The sequence below is a fragment of the Canis lupus genome, chromosome 1, assembly GCF_011100685.1.
Source record: "Canis lupus familiaris isolate Mischka breed German Shepherd chromosome 1, alternate assembly UU_Cfam_GSD_1.0, whole genome shotgun sequence".
Classification (NCBI taxonomy): domain Eukaryota; kingdom Metazoa; phylum Chordata; class Mammalia; order Carnivora; family Canidae; genus Canis; species Canis lupus.
In genome coordinates, this window is record NC_049222.1 from 113,308,913 (window position 1) to 113,329,248 (window position 20,336).

A 20,336-nucleotide genomic window follows, 5' to 3' on the forward strand; every position below is an offset into this window, starting at 1 on the left:
CTTCTCCCTCTGCCTATGTCTTTGACTCTCTCTCTCTCTCTCTCTCTCTCTCTCTGTGTGACTATCATAAATAAAAAAATAAATAAAAAAAACAACAATAAGCAAAAGGACCCCAAACCCAAATACCATAAATTAATGTGTGTTGGTGAGGATCTGGAGAAATCGGAACCCTGGCAAATGTTGGTGAAAAAGTAAAATGGCACATCAGACATCAGCTTGGAACATGGTGCCGGGTTTCCTCCAAATTAAGAAATAGACTTACCATGTGATGGAGCCAACTCCTTATTCATTTTACATCTGTAAGAACTGAAAGCCAACAGTATGAAGGGATCCCCGCTCATCCCTGTTCATCGCAGTGTTGTTCACAAGAGTCAAGATGTAGACGCAGCCCACGTGTCCACGCACAGAGGAACGGAGAAAGATCATGGGGCATCCAGCTCCAGTGGAACGAGCATCGATCCTAAGGAAGAAGTGAGTTCTGGACCCGCTGCCACATGAAATGAGCAGGTCGCAGCAAGACAAATACCCTATGATTCCACTTGTATGTCCTACCCGTCATAGTCAAATTTATAGAAACAGAAAGAAGACATGTGGGGCTGGTGGGGGCGAGGAGGAGCAAACAGGAAACTGTGGGTACAGACTTCCTGTTACAAAACGAACGGGTGCTAGAGATGCATTGTACGCCCCTGAGAATATTGATACCCCTGCTCATCTGTATCCTGGTTCCCGGTGAATGGTAGGGAATGTAATGTTATGAGTTTTTCACCATAATTTTTAACAGATTTAAGGAAGAAATTGGGGTGAAGATCCCTGGGGCCCTTGAAACCTTCCTGCCTTCCAAGAGGAAGCTCTGGGTGTGACCAATACAAAGTGTTGGTGGGTGAGGTTCATTTTGTGTTCCCAGCCAGCCCGTTTCAGCCTCCCATGGCAGCTCATGGGGCTCTGAGCCCCTCCAGAGTCCATAACAGGGAAGAGGCTCGAGGCTCCAGGGGTTCTCAGGAGTTGAGGGGCCAAGGTGGGAGGAGAAGGGCTGAGCAGGGATGGAAAGATGGGTAGAGGAGCAGCTGTGTGGGAGGGGGGCAGATTGAGGGATTCAAGACAGCCAAAGAGTCTAAGATGTGGCATTAAAAAAAAAAAGAAGGAAAGAAAGAAAGAAAGAAAGAAAGGAGGAAAGGAAGAAAGAAGAAGAAGAAAAGGGAGCGACCGGGTTGCTGAATACCTAGAGCATGAAACTCTTTCCTCAGGATGGTGGGCTCAGGCCCCAAGTAGAACTTATTTAAAAAAAAACAAAAAAAAAACAGGGATCCCTGGGTGGCTCAGCAGTTTGACGCCTGCCTTTGGCACGGGGCACGATGCTGAGGTCCCGGGATCGAGTCCTGAATCGGGCTCCTGGCATGGAGCCTGCTTCTCCCTCTGCCTGTGTCTCTGCCTCTCTCTCTCTCAAATAAATACATACATAAATAAATAAATAAATAAATAAATAAATAAATATTTTTTTAAAAGTTCTTAGGCTCAGTTGTTTGAGGGTCTAAGTTATGAACTCAGGTCAGGTCTTGGTCTCAGGGTTGTGTGTTCGAGCCCCCTGTGGGGTGCTATGCTTACATGGAGCCTAATTTAAAATATTCTTTTAATATAAAAATAAAATAAATATGAATACTCATTAAAACTCGGTGGTTTAGCACTTGCCTTCAGCCCAGGGCACGATCCTGGAGTCCTAAGATCGAGTTCCACGTCTGGCTCCCTGAATGAAGCCTGCTTATCCCTCTGCCTATGTCTCTGCCTCTGTGTGTGTGTGTGTGTGTGTGTGTGTGTGTGTCTCACGAATAAATAAATAAAATCTTAAAAAAATAATAATAATAATAAATAAAATGAGGGGAGGCCTGGATGGCTCAGCAGTTGGGCATCTGCCTTTGCTCATGGAATGATCCCAGTGTCTCAGGATCAAGTTCCACATCGGGCTTCCTGCATGGAGCCTGCTTCTCTCTGCCTATGTCTCTGCTCTCTCTCTCACTCTGTGTCTCTCATGAATAAATAAATAAAATGTATAAATAAATAAAATTAAAAATTAAAAAAAGAAGAATGAGGACAGGGGATGATGAGGGCGACAACTTAGATGAGCAGGTTGGAAGATTCCTGAGTCCGGTGTTCTGTGTGGCCTTTGAAGCTCCCTTGTGTTTAAGAATACCTTTGCCTTTTCTGAAGATATTACATGCCCTTCCTCCACTGTATATTCTTGGCTCCTTTCCTATAAATTATTTATTTATTTATTTATTTACGCATTTATTTATTTATTTGTTTGTTTATTTTAAAAGATTATGTATTTATTTATTCATGACAGACGGAGAGAGAGAGAGAGGCAGAGGGAGAAGCAGGCTCCACGCAGGGAGCCCAACGTGGGACTCGATCCCGGGTCTCCAGGATCAGACTCTGCCTGGGCTGAAGGCGGCGCCAAACCGTTGGGCCATCGGGGCTGCCCTGCAAATTTCTTTTTAAGATTTTATTTATTTATTCATGAGAGAAACAGAGAGAAGCAGAGACACAGGCAGAGGGAGAAGCAGGCTCCCTGCGGGAAGCCGGATGCAAGACTCAATCCCAAGACTCTGGGATCGTGATCTGAGCCAAAGGCATACGCTCAACCCCCCGGGCGCCCCTTATGTACTATTTCAAATATAAACCCAAATTTGCCCGGTGAGGACAAGTTTCTCCCACAATCAGTTGCTTTGGTGTGAAAGTACTCAGATTCAGAAATGGTGTATGAATTCAATGGGCTCAAATTAGGTCAATTGTAAAGACTTTTCACCCTCAAGAACATGCAGTGCCCTCCTGTTACAACCACCCGACAAAGTGTCAACAATTTCGGAGCAGTGGATCCAGGAGAGTGAGAGCTCCAGCAGGAGCACCATGTGCATTCACTCAAATTGGATTAAAGGCTTGAGTATAAGATCTAAAACCATGAGACTACCAGAAGAAAACACAAGCAGTAAGTTCCTTGGCATCAGTCTTGGCAATTATTTTTTTGGATGGCAATGAAAGTCAAAATCAATAAGTGGGTGGAACCTCATCAAGCTGAAGAGCTTCTGCACAGCAAAGGAAACCATGAGGAAATGAAAAGGCAACCCACCAAGTGGGAGAGACATTTTAAATCATATGTCTGGTAAGGGATTAATATCCAAAATTTGGAATACCCAAAAATATAGAAAGAGGGGTGCACGGAGTTGGGGGTGCCAGGGTGGCTCAGTTGGTTGAACATCTGACTCTTGATTTCAGCTCAGGGTCATGATCTCAGCATCCAGGGCCTGAGCTCAGAGTTGAGCTCCGGACTGATTGTGGAGACAGTCTGCTTAGGATTCTCTCTCTCTCCCTCTGCCCCTCCCCCTCACTCATGAGCACTCTCTTGCTCTCTCTCAAATAAATAAATAATCTAAAAAAACCCCACAGAAAGCAATATGGTGAGTCCTCCAAATATTAAAAATAGAACTATCATCTGATCTAACGGTTCCACTTCTGGGTATATGACCAAAAGAAATGAAATCACCTCCTGAAAAACATACCTGCACCCCCAGGTTTACGGTGGCATCATTCACAAAGGCCAGGATACAGAAACATCCTAAAAGTCTGTTGAGGAATAAATGGGTAAAGAAAAGGTGGGAGGGATCCCTGGGTGGCGCAGCGGTTTAGCGCCTGCCTTTGGCCCAGGGCGCGATCCTGAAGACCCGGGATCGAATCCCACGTCGGGCTCCTGGTGCATGGAGCCTGCTTCTCCCTCTGCCTGTGTCTCTGCCTCTCTCTCTCTCTCTCTCTCTGTATGACTATCATAAATAAATAAAAAAAATTAAAAAAAAAAGAAAAGGTGGGATCTCATACAATAGTATATTATTCACCCACAAAAAGGAAGAAACTCTTGCCTTTTGTGACAACATGGATGGACAACATGGATGAGGATATTGTGCTAAGAGCAGCCAGCGAGTCAAAGAGAGACAGATACTCTATGATCTTGCTTACAGGTGGAATCTGACAGAGAACTGTCTGCAGTTGCCTTGCCTGAGGGGCAGGGGGTGGTGGGGATGAGTAAAGGTGATCAAAAGATCAAATCTCCCAGATACATAAGTCCTAGAGGCGTAATGCACAGCGTGGTGACTACTGTTAAGGATACTGCATTGCAGGGGCACCTGGGTGGCTCAGTGGTTGAGCGTCTGCCTTTGGCTCAGGGCATGATCCTGGGGTCCCAGGATCGAGTCCTGCATCGGGGTCTCTGCATGGAGCCTGCTTCTCCCTCTGCCTGTGTCTCTGCCTCTCCCTCTCTGTGTCTCTCATGAATAAATAAATAAAATCTTTTAAAAAAAATACTGCATTGCATTTTTGAAATTTGCTAAAAGCAAAAAGTATGACTACACGAAGTCATGGACATTAACTATGCTTATTGCGGTGATCACTTCACAATGTATACATATATCGAATCAGTGTGCCGTACACCTAGACTAATCCAACGTTACACGTCCATTTCATCTGGGAAAAAAGATATAAAAGGCAGTATTTCTGTCCTCTAAAGCCATCGAACAGAGAACCAAAATAGGGTGAAGAACATAGAGTGAGGGTTTCACGGGGAGATCCTGTTCCTTTGTATAGGAAAGTTAATGAAATTCTTCACTGGAGGAATCCCTGGGTGGCTCAGCAGTTTAGCGCCTGCCTTTGGCCCAGGGCATGATCCTGGAGTCCCGGGATCGAGTCCCACATCGGGCTTCCTGCATGGAGCCTGCTTCTCCCTCCTCCTGTGTCTCTGCCTCTCTCTCTCTCTCTCTCTCTCTCTCTCTCTGTGTGTGTGTGTGTGTGTCTCATGCATAAATAAATAAAATCTTAAAAAAAAAAGAAATCCTTCATGGTGGGGTGACATCTGAGATGGGAAGAGAGGGCGGGAGCAGTGCTGCGAGTCTCTGGACAAAGATGATTTCCTGGAAAGGGAATAGATGCTGGGGAGCAGGGGGAGACCCAAGCTTGCGTGAGAGTTGAGGAAGGGTCAGAAAGCCCCTGTGGCCGGAACACATGGGGTGAGTAGGACAGCGCAGTATGGGCAGGAGCCAGGTTGGGTAGGGGCAGTGCTACTCAAAGGGCTGTCTGCAAGGAGGGGAGGAGCCTGGCCCAGGAGGCAGACGGTCCACATCACTAAGCGCCCTGTTGATTTCCACTAACATTTTCTTCATTGCAAGACTTTCTCAACTCAGGCGCTAACTTGACAGACCTGCTGGAATCTTCTTACAGACCAGCATTCCTAGTAGCTCCAACGTAGGACCTGTGGGCTGCAGGGACTTTGGGTTTTGATGTGACTCACAGGTGAGCAACATAAGGGCTTTGAGCAGAGGAACAACCCTGGGTTTTTGTTTTTAAGATTTTATTTATTTATTCATTCATGAGAGATACAGAGAGAGAGAGAGAGAGAGAGAGAGAGAGAGGCAGAGACACAGGCAGAGGGAGAAGCAGGCTCCATGCAGGGAGCCCGACACAGGAATCGATCCTAGGTCTCCAGGATCACCCCCTGGGCTGAAGGCAGCGCTAAACCGCTGAGCCACCCAGCTGTCCCTGTTGCTACTTCCTAGAGGGGAAAAACTGGGAAACCAAGACACTGTGCTGGCTTCGGGACGCAGCACCCCTACAGCTTCTTGGTAGCAGCAAGGTCACAGGATCGAGTCCCACATCGGGCTTCTTGTGGGGAGCCTGCTTCTCCCTCTGCCTCTGTCACTGCCTCTCTCTCTCTCATGAATAAATAAATAAAATCATAAAAAAAAAGAAGTAGCAACAGCTTCCTTAGCAAGCTGGATCTACAGGCCCTCCTAGGAGTTCTTTCTGGAAGCTGCCGCAGGAGCCTGCTTCCAAAGATATAAGTAAAAAATAAAAATTAAGTTAAGTAAGTAATATTCCCTAAAAAAGGAAAGCAGGCCATTTACTGATGGGTGATGATCTATCGACTGAAGATTATGAGGTTTTCTTTAACTGAGATTACGAGGTTTTCTTTTTTAAAGATTTTATTTATGCATGAGACACACACACACAGAGGCAGAGACACGGGCAGAGGGAGAAGCAGGCTCCTGGCAGGAAGCTTGATGCGGGACTCGAACCCAGGACCCCGGGATCACGCCCTTAGCCAAAGGCAGACGTTCAACCAGGGAGCCACCCAAATGCCCCAGATTTTGAGTTTTTCATTCCATCCCCCTGATGTCAAAAAAGGCTGAGACAGAGAGAGAAGTCAGTCCCCATCATATGTTATATGGGCAAAGACTGAAGAAGTTTGGGCTTCTGGGACTAATCTTAATCAGCTGTGTATGGCTGGCCCAGAGCAGACCTATTTTTTTTTTTTTTTTTTTTTTTTCAGAGCAGACCTATTTTGATGGGGATGACCCGAAACCCCAGGGAGACGTGAGCTCGTTGTCATGCAGCCCCTCTGCAGCTCGAACATGGAATGATTACTCTAGTCCCCATATCCACACCGGGAGCAAAACCGATTGGGGCTCCCTCCCAGGAGGAGGGACGTTCCTTCGTCTTGTATTGGCGACCACACTGGACGTTGCTGTGGTAAGCCTGTGTCGCTGTGTGTTGTGCCTAAGAGTGATCCCAGGAAAGCCCTGGCTTCTCTGTCTGCGGCCACTTCGGGGAGATGTGGGGGGAACAGCTCCAGCTCCCCTGCAGGAAGGCCCTCATCTCTGCTCAACACCCTCTGAGGCTACTTAGTGATTTTTCACCTTTACGTGCTAAAGTCTTCCCTCTTGGAAAACGGGGACTTGGTTGCTCCCTTCCCCATCACCACGACACATGAGCAATCTCCCAATAGTCTCTGCACTATTTTCCTAAGACCAATATTTAGTGTAGACGTTGTTATGTCTATTTAATGCCCGTCACGTTTGAGGCAAAGAGTTGTGATCACCGGCCCCAACCTTGGATTGTGGAGTCAAAACTGTGTATCTGGGACGCCTGGGTGGCTCAGTGGTTGAGTGTCTGCCTCTGACTCAGGGTGTGATCCTGGGGTCCTGGGGTGGAGCCCTCATCAGGCTTCCCTGCCCGGAGCCTATTTCTCCCTCTGCCTGTGTCTCTGCCTCTCTGTGTCTCTCATGAATAAATTAAAAAAATCTTTTTTTAAAAAATGTGTATCGGGATCCTTGGGTGGCTCAGTGGTTTAACACCTGCCTTTGGCCCAGGGCGTGATCCTGGAGTCCTGGGATCGAGTCCCACATCAGGCTCCCTGCATGGAGCCTGCTTCTCCCTCTGCCTGTGTCTCTGCCTCTCTGTCTCTCTCTGTGTAACTATCATGAATAAATAAATAAAATCTTTAAAAAAAAAATCCAATTGAGATTTTGAGATAAAAAACATCTGATTGAGATGTTTGAGATAAAAAACATCCAATTGAGATGTTTGAGATAAAAAATATCTGATTTCAAAAAAAAAAAAAAACGATTTCAAACTTTATGGGGTTATTTTATTGGTGGAGTGATTTTCGTTTCATTTGTGGAGCCTATAAAAAGGCCACAGGGTTATTGATGACTCAAATCATAGGCAAATTATTAGTAGTCATATGAATTTACCAACAAATTCATTTGTACTACTTTGGGACCTATTTCAACCTATTTTCAGAGGGCTCACAAGATTTATAAACATAAAGGATGTAATTCTAAAGTGGCACAACTTCTCCAGAAAAGAGACACAGAGAACACGTGCCCAGCTCCTACTGTGTAGCAGTGACTATTAAAGGCTGGCTCTCTAGGCTTCACATCTTCTTTGGGACCGAAGCAGACAAGGGGACACTGCCTATGTTCTGTAACAGGTCAGTTATGCTCAATATCAAACTTTGGTTCACAGAATTAATGGTGGAAGTTGTAGCTACCTTTATCCTGGGTAAGATAAGAAGTTATGTTCCTGCATTGTTTGTGACATGGCCGGACAACCAATGGAAATTCCTGGGTTGTTTCAAAAAGATGTGCCAGTTTATGGTGAAGAAGACCCTTATTTATGTCCTGAGTTCTCTTGCGTCCATTATACACAATCTAATTGTTGGAGAAGTCTTCATCAATAAGCTATATTACTTTCTACACAAAAAGATGGTTTCTGAACCCACAGCTGTGGTTGTCGTTTAGCTACTCTTACACCTACTCACCCTGCAGTCGTTGGGGGGATACTTGGCACCCGGAGGAGAGCAAAGGACTTTCCTCGCTTATCTACTGCCACTGGAGGCTTGTGTGCATGCTCGGCTCTCTCCCCGAGCCTGGCCCATTCTATCCTCTCACAAAGAACATAATAACATAAGAACATTTAAATAAATAAATAAATAAATAATAAATAAATAAATAAAATCTCAATTTTTTAGAAGAGGATATACGTAAAAATGTGGCCAGAGGTTTTGTTTGTCTTTTTTTTGTTTTGTTTTTTGTTTGTTGTTTTTTGTTTTTTGTGGCCAGAGGTTTTGAAACCTGTCACAAACTATTGTCACAAAAAATACCTACGTTCACCCAGGATATGTGTAAGAAAGAGGTTGGGTTTTCGAAGCCTTTCACAAAATCTTGTCACAAAAGAAATGTGTATGTTAGACCAGGATACATGTATAAAAGAGGATATGGTTTTTGAAAGCGTGTCACACACAAAAGTTGTCACAAAAAATAACTAGGTTCAGCCAGGAGACGTGTAAAACACAGGACAAGGTTTTGAAGTCTTTTTCACAAAATAGTATTAAAAAATACCTATGTTCAGCCAAGATATGTGGAAAAAAGAGGACAGGGTTTTTTGAAACTTTTCACAAAATATTGTCACAAAAGATACCTATATTTAGCCAGCATATGTGTAGAAAAGAAGACGGGGTTTTTGTTTTTTTTTTTTTGAAGCTTTTCACAAAATATTGGAACAAAAAGTACCTCTGTATCACTATGATATGTATAAAAATGACAAGGTTATCTGAAGATTCTCACAAAATATGGCACTATAAATCCTGTATTTGGCGACCTTATGTCTGTGATAAAGAACAGGGTTTTTTGAACTTTTTCACAAAATATTGAAACTGAAAGTACCTACATTTTGCCACAATATGTATAAACAAGAGGAGAAGGGGTTTTTTTCAACCCTCTCACAAGAAGCAATGTTAGGAGGCATGAGGGGAAAAAAAAAAACAATGGCTTTCGTTGAGATAAAAAACAACCGATTGAGATGTTTGAGATAAAAAAACACCCGATTGAGATGTTTGAGATAAAAAACATCGGATTAAAAAAAATCCGAATGAGGTGTTTCAGATAAAAAACATCCAATTTCAAAAAAAAAATCCAATTTCAAACTTTATGGGGTTATTTTTATTGATGGAGGATTTTCCTTACATTTGTGGAGCCTATAAAAAGGCCACAGGGTCATTGACTCAAATCATAAGCAAATTATTAGTAGTCATATAAATTTACCAACAAATTGATTTGTACTATTTTGGGACCTATTTCAACCTATTTTCAGAGGGCTCACAAGATTTATAAACATAAAGGATGTAATTCTAAAGTGGCACAACTTCTCCAGAAATGAGACACAGAGATCACGTGCCCAGCTCCTACTGTGTAGCAGTGACTATTAAAGGCTGGCTCTCTAGGCTTCACATCTTCTTTGGGACCGAAGCAGACAAGGGGACACTGCCTATGTTCTGTAACAGGTCAGTTATGCTCAATATCAAACTTTGGTTCACAGAATTAATGGTGGAAGTTGTAGCTACCTTTATCCTGGGTAAGATAAGAAGTTATGTTCCTGCATTGTTTGTGACATGGCCGGACAACCAATGGAAATTCCTGGGTTGTTTCAAAAAGATGTGCCAGTTTATGGTGAAGAAGACCCTTATTTATGTCCTGAGTTCTCTTGCGTCCATTATACACAATCTAATTGTTGGAGAAGTCTTCATCAATAAGCTATATTACTTTCTACACAAAAAGATGGTTTCTGAACCCACAGCTGTGGTTGTCGTTTAGCTACTCTTACACCTACTCACCCTGCAGTCGTTGGGGGGATACTTGGCACCCGGAGGAGAGCAAAGGACTTTCCTCGCTTATCTACTGCCACTGGAGGCTTGTGTGCATGCTCGGCTCTCTCCCCGAGCCTGGCCCATTCTATCCTCTCACAAAGAACATAATAACATAAGAACATTTAAATAAATAAATAAATAATAAATAAATAAATAAAATCTCAATTTTTTAGAAGAGGATATACGTAAAAATGTGGCCAGAGGTTTTGTTTGTCTTTTTTTTGTTTTGTTTTTTGTTTGTTGTTTTTTGTTTTTTGTGGCCAGAGGTTTTGAAACCTGTCACAAACTATTGTCACAAAAAATACCTACGTTCACCCAGGATATGTGTAAGAAAGAGGTTGGGTTTTCGAAGCCTTTCACAAAATCTTGTCACAAAAGAAATGTGTATGTTAGACCAGGATACATGTATAAAAGAGGATATGGTTTTTGAAAGCGTGTCACACACAAAAGTTGTCACAAAAAATAACTAGGTTCAGCCAGGAGACGTGTAAAACACAGGACAAGGTTTTGAAGTCTTTTTCACAAAATAGTATTAAAAAATACCTATGTTCAGCCAAGATATGTGGAAAAAAGAGGACAGGGTTTTTTGAAACTTTTCACAAAATATTGTCACAAAAGATACCTATATTTAGCCAGCATATGTGTAGAAAAGAAGACGGGGTTTTTGTTTTTTTTTTTTTTTGAAGCTTTTCACAAAATATTGGAACAAAAAGTACCTCTGTATCACTATGATATGTATAAAAATGACAAGGTTATCTGAAGATTCTCACAAAATATGGCACTATAAATCCTGTATTTGGCGACCTTATGTCTGTGATAAAGAACAGGGTTTTTTGAACTTTTTCACAAAATATTGAAACTGAAAGTACCTACATTTTGCCACAATATGTATAAACAAGAGGAGAAGGGGTTTTTTTCAACCCTCTCACAAGAAGCAATGTTAGGAGGCATGAGGGGAAAAAAAAAAAACAATGGCTTTCGTTGAGATAAAAAACAACCGATTGAGATGTTTGAGATAAAAAAACACCCGATTGAGATGTTTGAGATAAAAAACATCGGATTAAAAAAAATCCGAATGAGATGTTTGAGATAAAAAACATCCAATTTCAAAAAAAAAATCCAATTTCAAACTTTATGGGGTTATTTTTATTGATGGAGGATTTTCCTTACATTTGTGGAGCCTATAAAAAGGCCACAGGGTCATTGACTCAAATCATAAGCAAATTATTAGTAGTCATATAAATTTACCAACAAATTGATTTGTACTATTTTGGGACCTATTTCAACCTATTTTCAGAGGGCTCACAAGATTTATAAACATAAAGGATGTAATTCTAAAGTGGCACAACTTCTCCAGAAATGAGACACAGAGATCACGTGCCCAGCTCCTACTGTGTAGCAGTGACTATTAAAGGCTGGCTCTCTAGGCTTCACATCTTCTTTGGGACCGAAGCAGACAAGGGGACACTGCCTATGTTCTGTAACAGGTCAGTTATGCTCAATATCAAACTTTGGTTCACAGAATTAATGGTGGAAGTTGTAGCTACCTTTATCCTGGGTAAGATAAGAAGTTATGTTCCTGCATTGTTTGTGACATGGCCGGACAACCAATGGAAATTCCTGGGTTGTTTCAAAAAGATGTGCCAGTTTATGGTGAAGAAGACCCTTATTTATGTCCTGAGTTCTCTTGCGTCCATTATACACAATCTAATTGTTGGAGAAGTCTTCATCAATAAGCTATATTACTTTCTACACAAAAAGATGGTTTCTGAACCCACAGCTGTGGTTGTCGTTTAGCTACTCTTACACCTACTCACCCTGCAGTCGTTGGGGGGATACTTGGCACCCGGAGGAGAGCAAAGGACTTTCCTCGCTTATCTACTGCCACTGGAGGCTTGTGTGCATGCTCGGCTCTCTCCCCGAGCCTGGCCCATTCTATCCTCTCACAAAGAACATAATAACATAAGAACATTTAAATAAATAAATAAATAATAAATAAATAAATAAAATCTCAATTTTTTAGAAGAGGATATACGTAAAAATGTGGCCAGAGGTTTTGTTTGTCTTTTTTTTGTTTTGTTTTTTGTTTGTTGTTTTTTGTTTTTTGTGGCCAGAGGTTTTGAAACCTGTCACAAACTATTGTCACAAAAAATACCTACGTTCACCCAGGATATGTGTAAGAAAGAGGTTGGGTTTTCGAAGCCTTTCACAAAATCTTGTCACAAAAGAAATGTGTATGTTAGACCAGGATACATGTATAAAAGAGGATATGGTTTTTGAAAGCGTGTCACACACAAAAGTTGTCACAAAAAATAACTAGGTTCAGCCAGGAGACGTGTAAAACACAGGACAAGGTTTTGAAGTCTTTTTCACAAAATAGTATTAAAAAATACCTATGTTCAGCCAAGATATGTGGAAAAAAGAGGACAGGGTTTTTTGAAACTTTTCACAAAATATTGTCACAAAAGATACCTATATTTAGCCAGCATATGTGTAGAAAAGAAGACGGGGTTTTTGTTTTTTTTTTTTTTTGAAGCTTTTCACAAAATATTGGAACAAAAAGTACCTCTGTATCACTATGATATGTATAAAAATGACAAGGTTATCTGAAGATTCTCACAAAATATGGCACTATAAATCCTGTATTTGGCGACCTTATGTCTGTGATAAAGAACAGGGTTTTTTGAACTTTTTCACAAAATATTGAAACTGAAAGTACCTACATTTTGCCACAATATGTATAAACAAGAGGAGAAGGGGTTTTTTTCAACCCTCTCACAAGAAGCAATGTTAGGAGGCATGAGGGGAAAAAAAAAAAACAATGGCTTTCGTTGAGATAAAAAACAACCGATTGAGATGTTTGAGATAAAAAAACACCCGATTGAGATGTTTGAGATAAAAAACATCGGATTAAAAAAAATCCGAATGAGATGTTTGAGATAAAAAACATCCAATTTCAAAAAAAAAATCCAATTTCAAACTTTATGGGGTTATTTTTATTGATGGAGGATTTTCCTTACATTTGTGGAGCCTATAAAAAGGCCACAGGGTCATTGACTCAAATCATAAGCAAATTATTAGTAGTCATATAAATTTACCAACAAATTGATTTGTACTATTTTGGGACCTATTTCAACCTATTTTCAGAGGGCTCACAAGATTTATAAACATAAAGGATGTAATTCTAAAGTGGCACAACTTCTCCAGAAATGAGACACAGAGATCACGTGCCCAGCTCCTACTGTGTAGCAGTGACTATTAAAGGCTGGCTCTCTAGGCTTCACATCTTCTTTGGGACCGAAGCAGACAAGGGGACACTGCCTATGTTCTGTAACAGGTCAGTTATGCTCAATATCAAACTTTGGTTCACAGAATTAATGGTGGAAGTTGTAGCTACCTTTATCCTGGGTAAGATAAGAAGTTATGTTCCTGCATTGTTTGTGACATGGCCGGACAACCAATGGAAATTCCTGGGTTGTTTCAAAAAGATGTGCCAGTTTATGGTGAAGAAGACCCTTATTTATGTCCTGAGTTCTCTTGCGTCCATTATACACAATCTAATTGTTGGAGAAGTCTTCATCAATAAGCTATATTACTTTCTACACAAAAAGATGGTTTCTGAACCCACAGCTGTGGTTGTCGTTTAGCTACTCTTACACCTACTCACCCTGCAGTCGTTGGGGGGATACTTGGCACCCGGAGGAGAGCAAAGGACTTTCCTCGCTTATCTACTGCCACTGGAGGCTTGTGTGCATGCTCGGCTCTCTCCCCGAGCCTGGCCCATTCTATCCTCTCACAAAGAACATAATAACATAAGAACATTTAAATAAATAAATAAATAATAAATAAATAAATAAAATCTCAATTTTTTAGAAGAGGATATACGTAAAAATGTGGCCAGAGGTTTTGTTTGTCTTTTTTTTGTTTTGTTTTTTGTTTGTTGTTTTTTGTTTTTTGTGGCCAGAGGTTTTGAAACCTGTCACAAACTATTGTCACAAAAAATACCTACGTTCACCCAGGATATGTGTAAGAAAGAGGTTGGGTTTTCGAAGCCTTTCACAAAATCTTGTCACAAAAGAAATGTGTATGTTAGACCAGGATACATGTATAAAAGAGGATATGGTTTTTGAAAGCGTGTCACACACAAAAGTTGTCACAAAAAATAACTAGGTTCAGCCAGGAGACGTGTAAAACACAGGACAAGGTTTTGAAGTCTTTTTCACAAAATAGTATTAAAAAATACCTATGTTCAGCCAAGATATGTGGAAAAAAGAGGACAGGGTTTTTTGAAACTTTTCACAAAATATTGTCACAAAAGATACCTATATTTAGCCAGCATATGTGTAGAAAAGAAGACGGGGTTTTTGTTTTTTTTTTTTTTTGAAGCTTTTCACAAAATATTGGAACAAAAAGTACCTCTGTATCACTATGATATGTATAAAAATGACAAGGTTATCTGAAGATTCTCACAAAATATGGCACTATAAATCCTGTATTTGGCGACCTTATGTCTGTGATAAAGAACAGGGTTTTTTGAACTTTTTCACAAAATATTGAAACTGAAAGTACCTACATTTTGCCACAATATGTATAAACAAGAGGAGAAGGGGTTTTTTTCAACCCTCTCACAAGAAGCAATGTTAGGAGGCATGAGGGGAAAAAAAAAAAACAATGGCTTTCGTTGAGATAAAAAACAACCGATTGAGATGTTTGAGATAAAAAAACACCCGATTGAGATGTTTGAGATAAAAAACATCGGATTAAAAAAAATCCGAATGAGATGTTTGAGATAAAAAACATCCAATTTCAAAAAAAAAATCCAATTTCAAACTTTATGGGGTTATTTTTATTGATGGAGGATTTTCCTTACATTTGTGGAGCCTATAAAAAGGCCACAGGGTCATTGACTCAAATCATAAGCAAATTATTAGTAGTCATATAAATTTACCAACAAATTGATTTGTACTATTTTGGGACCTATTTCAACCTATTTTCAGAGGGCTCACAAGATTTATAAACATAAAGGATGTAATTCTAAAGTGGCACAACTTCTCCAGAAATGAGACACAGAGATCACGTGCCCAGCTCCTACTGTGTAGCAGTGACTATTAAAGGCTGGCTCTCTAGGCTTCACATCTTCTTTGGGACCGAAGCAGACAAGGGGACACTGCCTATGTTCTGTAACAGGTCAGTTATGCTCAATATCAAACTTTGGTTCACAGAATTAATGGTGGAAGTTGTAGCTACCTTTATCCTGGGTAAGATAAGAAGTTATGTTCCTGCATTGTTTGTGACATGGCCGGACAACCAATGGAAATTCCTGGGTTGTTTCAAAAAGATGTGCCAGTTTATGGTGAAGAAGACCCTTATTTATGTCCTGAGTTCTCTTGCGTCCATTATACACAATCTAATTGTTGGAGAAGTCTTCATCAATAAGCTATATTACTTTCTACACAAAAAGATGGTTTCTGAACCCACAGCTGTGGTTGTCGTTTAGCTACTCTTACACCTACTCACCCTGCAGTCGTTGGGGGGATACTTGGCACCCGGAGGAGAGCAAAGGACTTTCCTCGCTTATCTACTGCCACTGGAGGCTTGTGTGCATGCTCGGCTCTCTCCCCGAGCCTGGCCCATTCTATCCTCTCACAAAGAACATAATAACATAAGAACATTTAAATAAATAAATAAATAATAAATAAATAAATAAAATCTCAATTTTTTAGAAGAGGATATACGTAAAAATGTGGCCAGAGGTTTTGTTTGTCTTTTTTTTGTTTTGTTTTTTGTTTGTTGTTTTTTGTTTTTTGTGGCCAGAGGTTTTGAAACCTGTCACAAACTATTGTCACAAAAAATACCTACGTTCACCCAGGATATGTGTAAGAAAGAGGTTGGGTTTTCGAAGCCTTTCACAAAATCTTGTCACAAAAGAAATGTGTATGTTAGACCAGGATACATGTATAAAAGAGGATATGGTTTTTGAAAGCGTGTCACACACAAAAGTTGTCACAAAAAATAACTAGGTTCAGCCAGGAGACGTGTAAAACACAGGACAAGGTTTTGAAGTCTTTTTCACAAAATAGTATTAAAAAATACCTATGTTCAGCCAAGATATGTGGAAAAAAGAGGACAGGGTTTTTTGAAACTTTTCACAAAATATTGTCACAAAAGATACCTATATTTAGCCAGCATATGTGTAGAAAAGAAGACGGGGTTTTTGTTTTTTTTTTTTTTTTGAAGCTTTTCACAAAATATTGGAACAAAAAGTACCTCTGTATCACTATGATATGTATAAAAATGACAAGGTTATCTGAAGATTCTCACAAAATATGGCACTATAAATCCTGTATTTGGCGACCTTATGTCTGTGATAAAGAACAGGGTTTTTTGAACTTTTTCACAAAATATTGAAACTGAAAGTACCTACATTTTGCCACAATATGTATAAACAAGAGGAGAAGGGGTTTTTTTCAACCCTCTCACAAGAAGCAATGTTAGGAGGCATGAGGGGAAAAAAAAAAAACAATGGCTTTCGTTGAGATAAAAAACAACCGATTGAGATGTTTGAGATAAAAAAACACCCGATTGAGATGTTTGAGATAAAAAACATCGGATTAAAAAAAATCCGAATGAGATGTTTGAGATAAAAAACATCCAATTTCAAAAAAAAAATCCAATTTCAAACTTTATGGGGTTATTTTTATTGATGGAGGATTTTCCTTACATTTGTGGAGCCTATAAAAAGGCCACAGGGTCATTGACTCAAATCATAAGCAAATTATTAGTAGTCATATAAATTTACCAACAAATTGATTTGTACTATTTTGGGACCTATTTCAACCTATTTTCAGAGGGCTCACAAGATTTATAAACATAAAGGATGTAATTCTAAAGTGGCACAACTTCTCCAGAAATGAGACACAGAGATCACGTGCCCAGCTCCTACTGTGTAGCAGTGACTATTAAAGGCTGGCTCTCTAGGCTTCACATCTTCTTTGGGACCGAAGCAGACAAGGGGACACTGCCTATGTTCTGTAACAGGTCAGTTATGCTCAATATCAAACTTTGGTTCACAGAATTAATGGTGGAAGTTGTAGCTACCTTTATCCTGGGTAAGATAAGAAGTTATGTTCCTGCATTGTTTGTGACATGGCCGGACAACCAATGGAAATTCCTGGGTTGTTTCAAAAAGATGTGCCAGTTTATGGTGAAGAAGACCCTTATTTATGTCCTGAGTTCTCTTGCGTCCATTATACACAATCTAATTGTTGGAGAAGTCTTCATCAATAAGCTATATTACTTTCTACACAAAAAGATGGTTTCTGAACCCACAGCTGTGGTTGTCGTTTAGCTACTCTTACACCTACTCACCCTGCAGTCGTTGGGGGGATACTTGGCACCCGGAGGAGAGCAAAGGACTTTCCTCGCTTATCTACTGCCACTGGAGGCTTGTGTGCATGCTCGGCTCTCTCCCCGAGCCTGGCCCATTCTATCCTCTCACAAAGAACATAATAACATAAGAACATTTAAATAAATAAATAAATAATAAATAAATAAATAAAATCTCAATTTTTTAGAAGAGGATATACGTAAAAATGTGGCCAGAGGTTTTGTTTGTCTTTTTTTTGTTTTGTTTTTTGTTTGTTGTTTTTTGTTTTTTGTGGCCAGAGGTTTTGAAACCTGTCACAAACTATTGTCACAAAAAATACCTACGTTCACCCAGGATATGTGTAAGAAAGAGGTTGGGTTTTCGAAGCCTTTCACAAAATCTTGTCACAAAAGAAATGTGTATGTTAGACCAGGATACATGTATAAAAGAGGATATGGTTTTTGAAAGCGTGTCACACACAAAAGTTGTCACAAAAAATAACTAGGTTCAGCCAGGAGACGTGTAAAACACAGGACAAGGTTTTGAAGTCTTTTTCACAAAATAGTATTAAAAAATACCTATGTTCAGCCAAGATATGTGGAAAAAAGAGGACAGGGTTTTTTGAAACTTTTCACAAAATATTGTCACAAAAGATACCTATATTTAGCCAGCATATGTGTAGAAAAGAAGACGGGGTTTTTGTTTTTTTTTTTTTTTGAAGCTTTTCACAAAATATTGGAACAAAAAGTACCTCTGTATCACTATGATATGTATAAAAATGACAAGGTTATCTGAAGATTCTCACAAAATATGGCACTATAAATCCTGTATTTGGCGACCTTATGTCTGTGATAAAGAACAGGGTTTTTTGAACTTTTTCACAAAATATTGAAACTGAAAGTACCTACATTTTGCCACAATATGTATAAACAAGAGGAGAAGGGGTTTTTTTCAACCCTCTCACAAGAAGCAATGTTAGGAGGCATGAGGGGAAAAAAAAAAAACAATGGCTTTCGTTGAGATAAAAAACAACCGATTGAGATGTTTGAGATAAAAAAACACCCGATTGAGATGTTTGAGATAAAAAACATCGGATTAAAAAAAATCCGAATGAGATGTTTGAGATAAAAAACATCCAATTTCAAAAAAAAAATCCAATTTCAAACTTTATGGGGTTATTTTTATTGATGGAGGATTTTCCTTACATTTGTGGAGCCTATAAAAAGGCCACAGGGTCATTGACTCAAATCATAAGCAAATTATTAGTAGTCATATAAATTTACCAACAAATTGATTTGTACTATTTTGGGACCTATTTCAACCTATTTTCAGAGGGCTCACAAGATTTATAAACATAAAGGATGTAATTCTAAAGTGGCACAACTTCTCCAGAAATGAGACACAGAGATCACGTGCCCAGCTCCTACTGTGTAGCAGTGACTATTAAAGGCTGGCTCTCTAGGCTTCACATCTTCTTTGGGACCGAAGCAGACAAGGGGACACTGCCTATGTTCTGTAACAGGTCAGTTATGCTCAATATCAAACTTTGGTTCACAGAATTAATGGTGGAAGTTGTAGCTACCTTTATCCTGGGTAAGATAAGAAGTTATGTTCCTGCATTGTTTGTGACATGGCCGGACAACCAATGGAAATTCCTGGGTTGTTTCAAAAAGATGTGCCAGTTTATGGTGAAGAAGACCCTTATTTATGTCCTGAGTTCTCTTGCGTCCATTATACACAATCTAATTGTTGGAGAAGTCTTCATCAATAAGCTATATTACTTTCTACACAAAAAGATGGTTTCTGAACCCACAGCTGTGGTTGTCGTTTAGCTACTCTTACACCTACTCACCCTGCAGTCGTTGGGGGGATACTTGGCACCCGGAGGAGAGCAAAGGACTTTCCTCGCTTATCTACTGCCACTGGAGGCTTGTGTGCATGCTCGGCTCTCTCCCCGAGCCTGGCCCATTCTATCCTCTCACAAAGAACATAATAACATAAGAACATTTAAATAAATAAATAAATAATAAATAAATAAATAAAATCTCAATTTTTTAGAAGAGGATATACGTAAAAATGTGGCCAGAGGTTTTGTTTGTCTTTTTTTTGTTTTGTTTTTTGTTTGTTGTTTTTTGTTTTTTGTGGCCAGAGGTTTTGAAACCTGTCACAAACTATTGTCACAAAAAATACCTACGTTCACCCAGGATATGTGTAAGAAAGAGGTTGGGTTTTCGAAGCCTTTCACAAAATCTTGTCACAAAAGAAATGTGTATGTTAGACCAGGATACATGTATAAAAGAGGATATGGTTTTTGAAAGCGTGTCACACACAAAAGTTGTCACAAAAAATAACTAGGTTCAGCCAGGAGACGTGTAAAACACAGGACAAGGTTTTGAAGTCTTTTTCACAAAATAGTATTAAAAAATACCTATGTTCAGCCAAGATATGTGGAAAAAAGAGGACAGGGTTTTTTGAAACTTTTCACAAAATATTGTCACAAAAGATACCTATATTTAGCCAGCATATGTGTAGAAAAGAAGACGGGGTTTTTGTTTTTTTTTTTTTTTGAAGCTTTTCACAAAATATTGGAACAAAAAGTACCTCTGTATCACTATGATATGTATAAAAATGACAAGGTTATCTGAAGATTCTCACAAAATATGGCACTATAAATCCTGTATTTGGCGACCTTATGTCTGTGATAAAGAACAGGGTTTTTTGAAGTTTTTCACAAAATATTGAAACTGAAAGTACCTACATTTTGCCACAATATGTATAAACAAGAGGAGAAGGGGTTTTTTTCAACCCTCTCACAAGAAGCAATGTTAGGAGGCATGAGGGGAAAAAAAAAAACAATGGCTTTCGTTGAGATAAAAAACAACCGATTGAGATGTTTGAGATAAAAAAACACCCGATTGAGATGTTTGAGATAAAAAACATCGGATTAAA

General features: G+C 39.7%; 2 long non-coding RNA genes across 7 annotated transcripts in view; one reads left to right on the forward strand and one right to left on the reverse strand.

The window, feature by feature from the left end:
- Positions 1–1,091, reverse strand: part of LOC100688849 — a 72,715-nt gene extending 71,624 nt beyond the window's left edge. The window contains exon 1 of the long non-coding RNA XR_005354596.1: positions 263–1,091. This is a non-coding gene — a long non-coding RNA (uncharacterized LOC100688849). The remainder of the gene's footprint in view (positions 1–262) is intronic.
- The window catches only part of LOC119876005, a 29,823-nt gene that overhangs the window by 2,562 nt on the left and 6,925 nt on the right, over positions 1–20,336 (forward strand). For 4 of the 6 annotated variants that reach the window (XR_005354607.1, XR_005354604.1, XR_005354602.1 and 1 more), the window contains exons 2-7: positions 7,618–9,658; positions 11,319–11,508; positions 13,169–13,358; positions 15,019–15,208; positions 16,870–17,059; positions 18,720–18,909. This is a non-coding gene — a long non-coding RNA (uncharacterized LOC119876005). The remainder of the gene's footprint in view (positions 1–7,617; positions 9,659–11,318; positions 11,509–13,168; positions 13,359–15,018; positions 15,209–16,869; positions 17,060–18,719; positions 18,910–20,336) is intronic. The other 2 variants (XR_005354606.1, XR_005354603.1) reach the window with 2 other exon arrangements.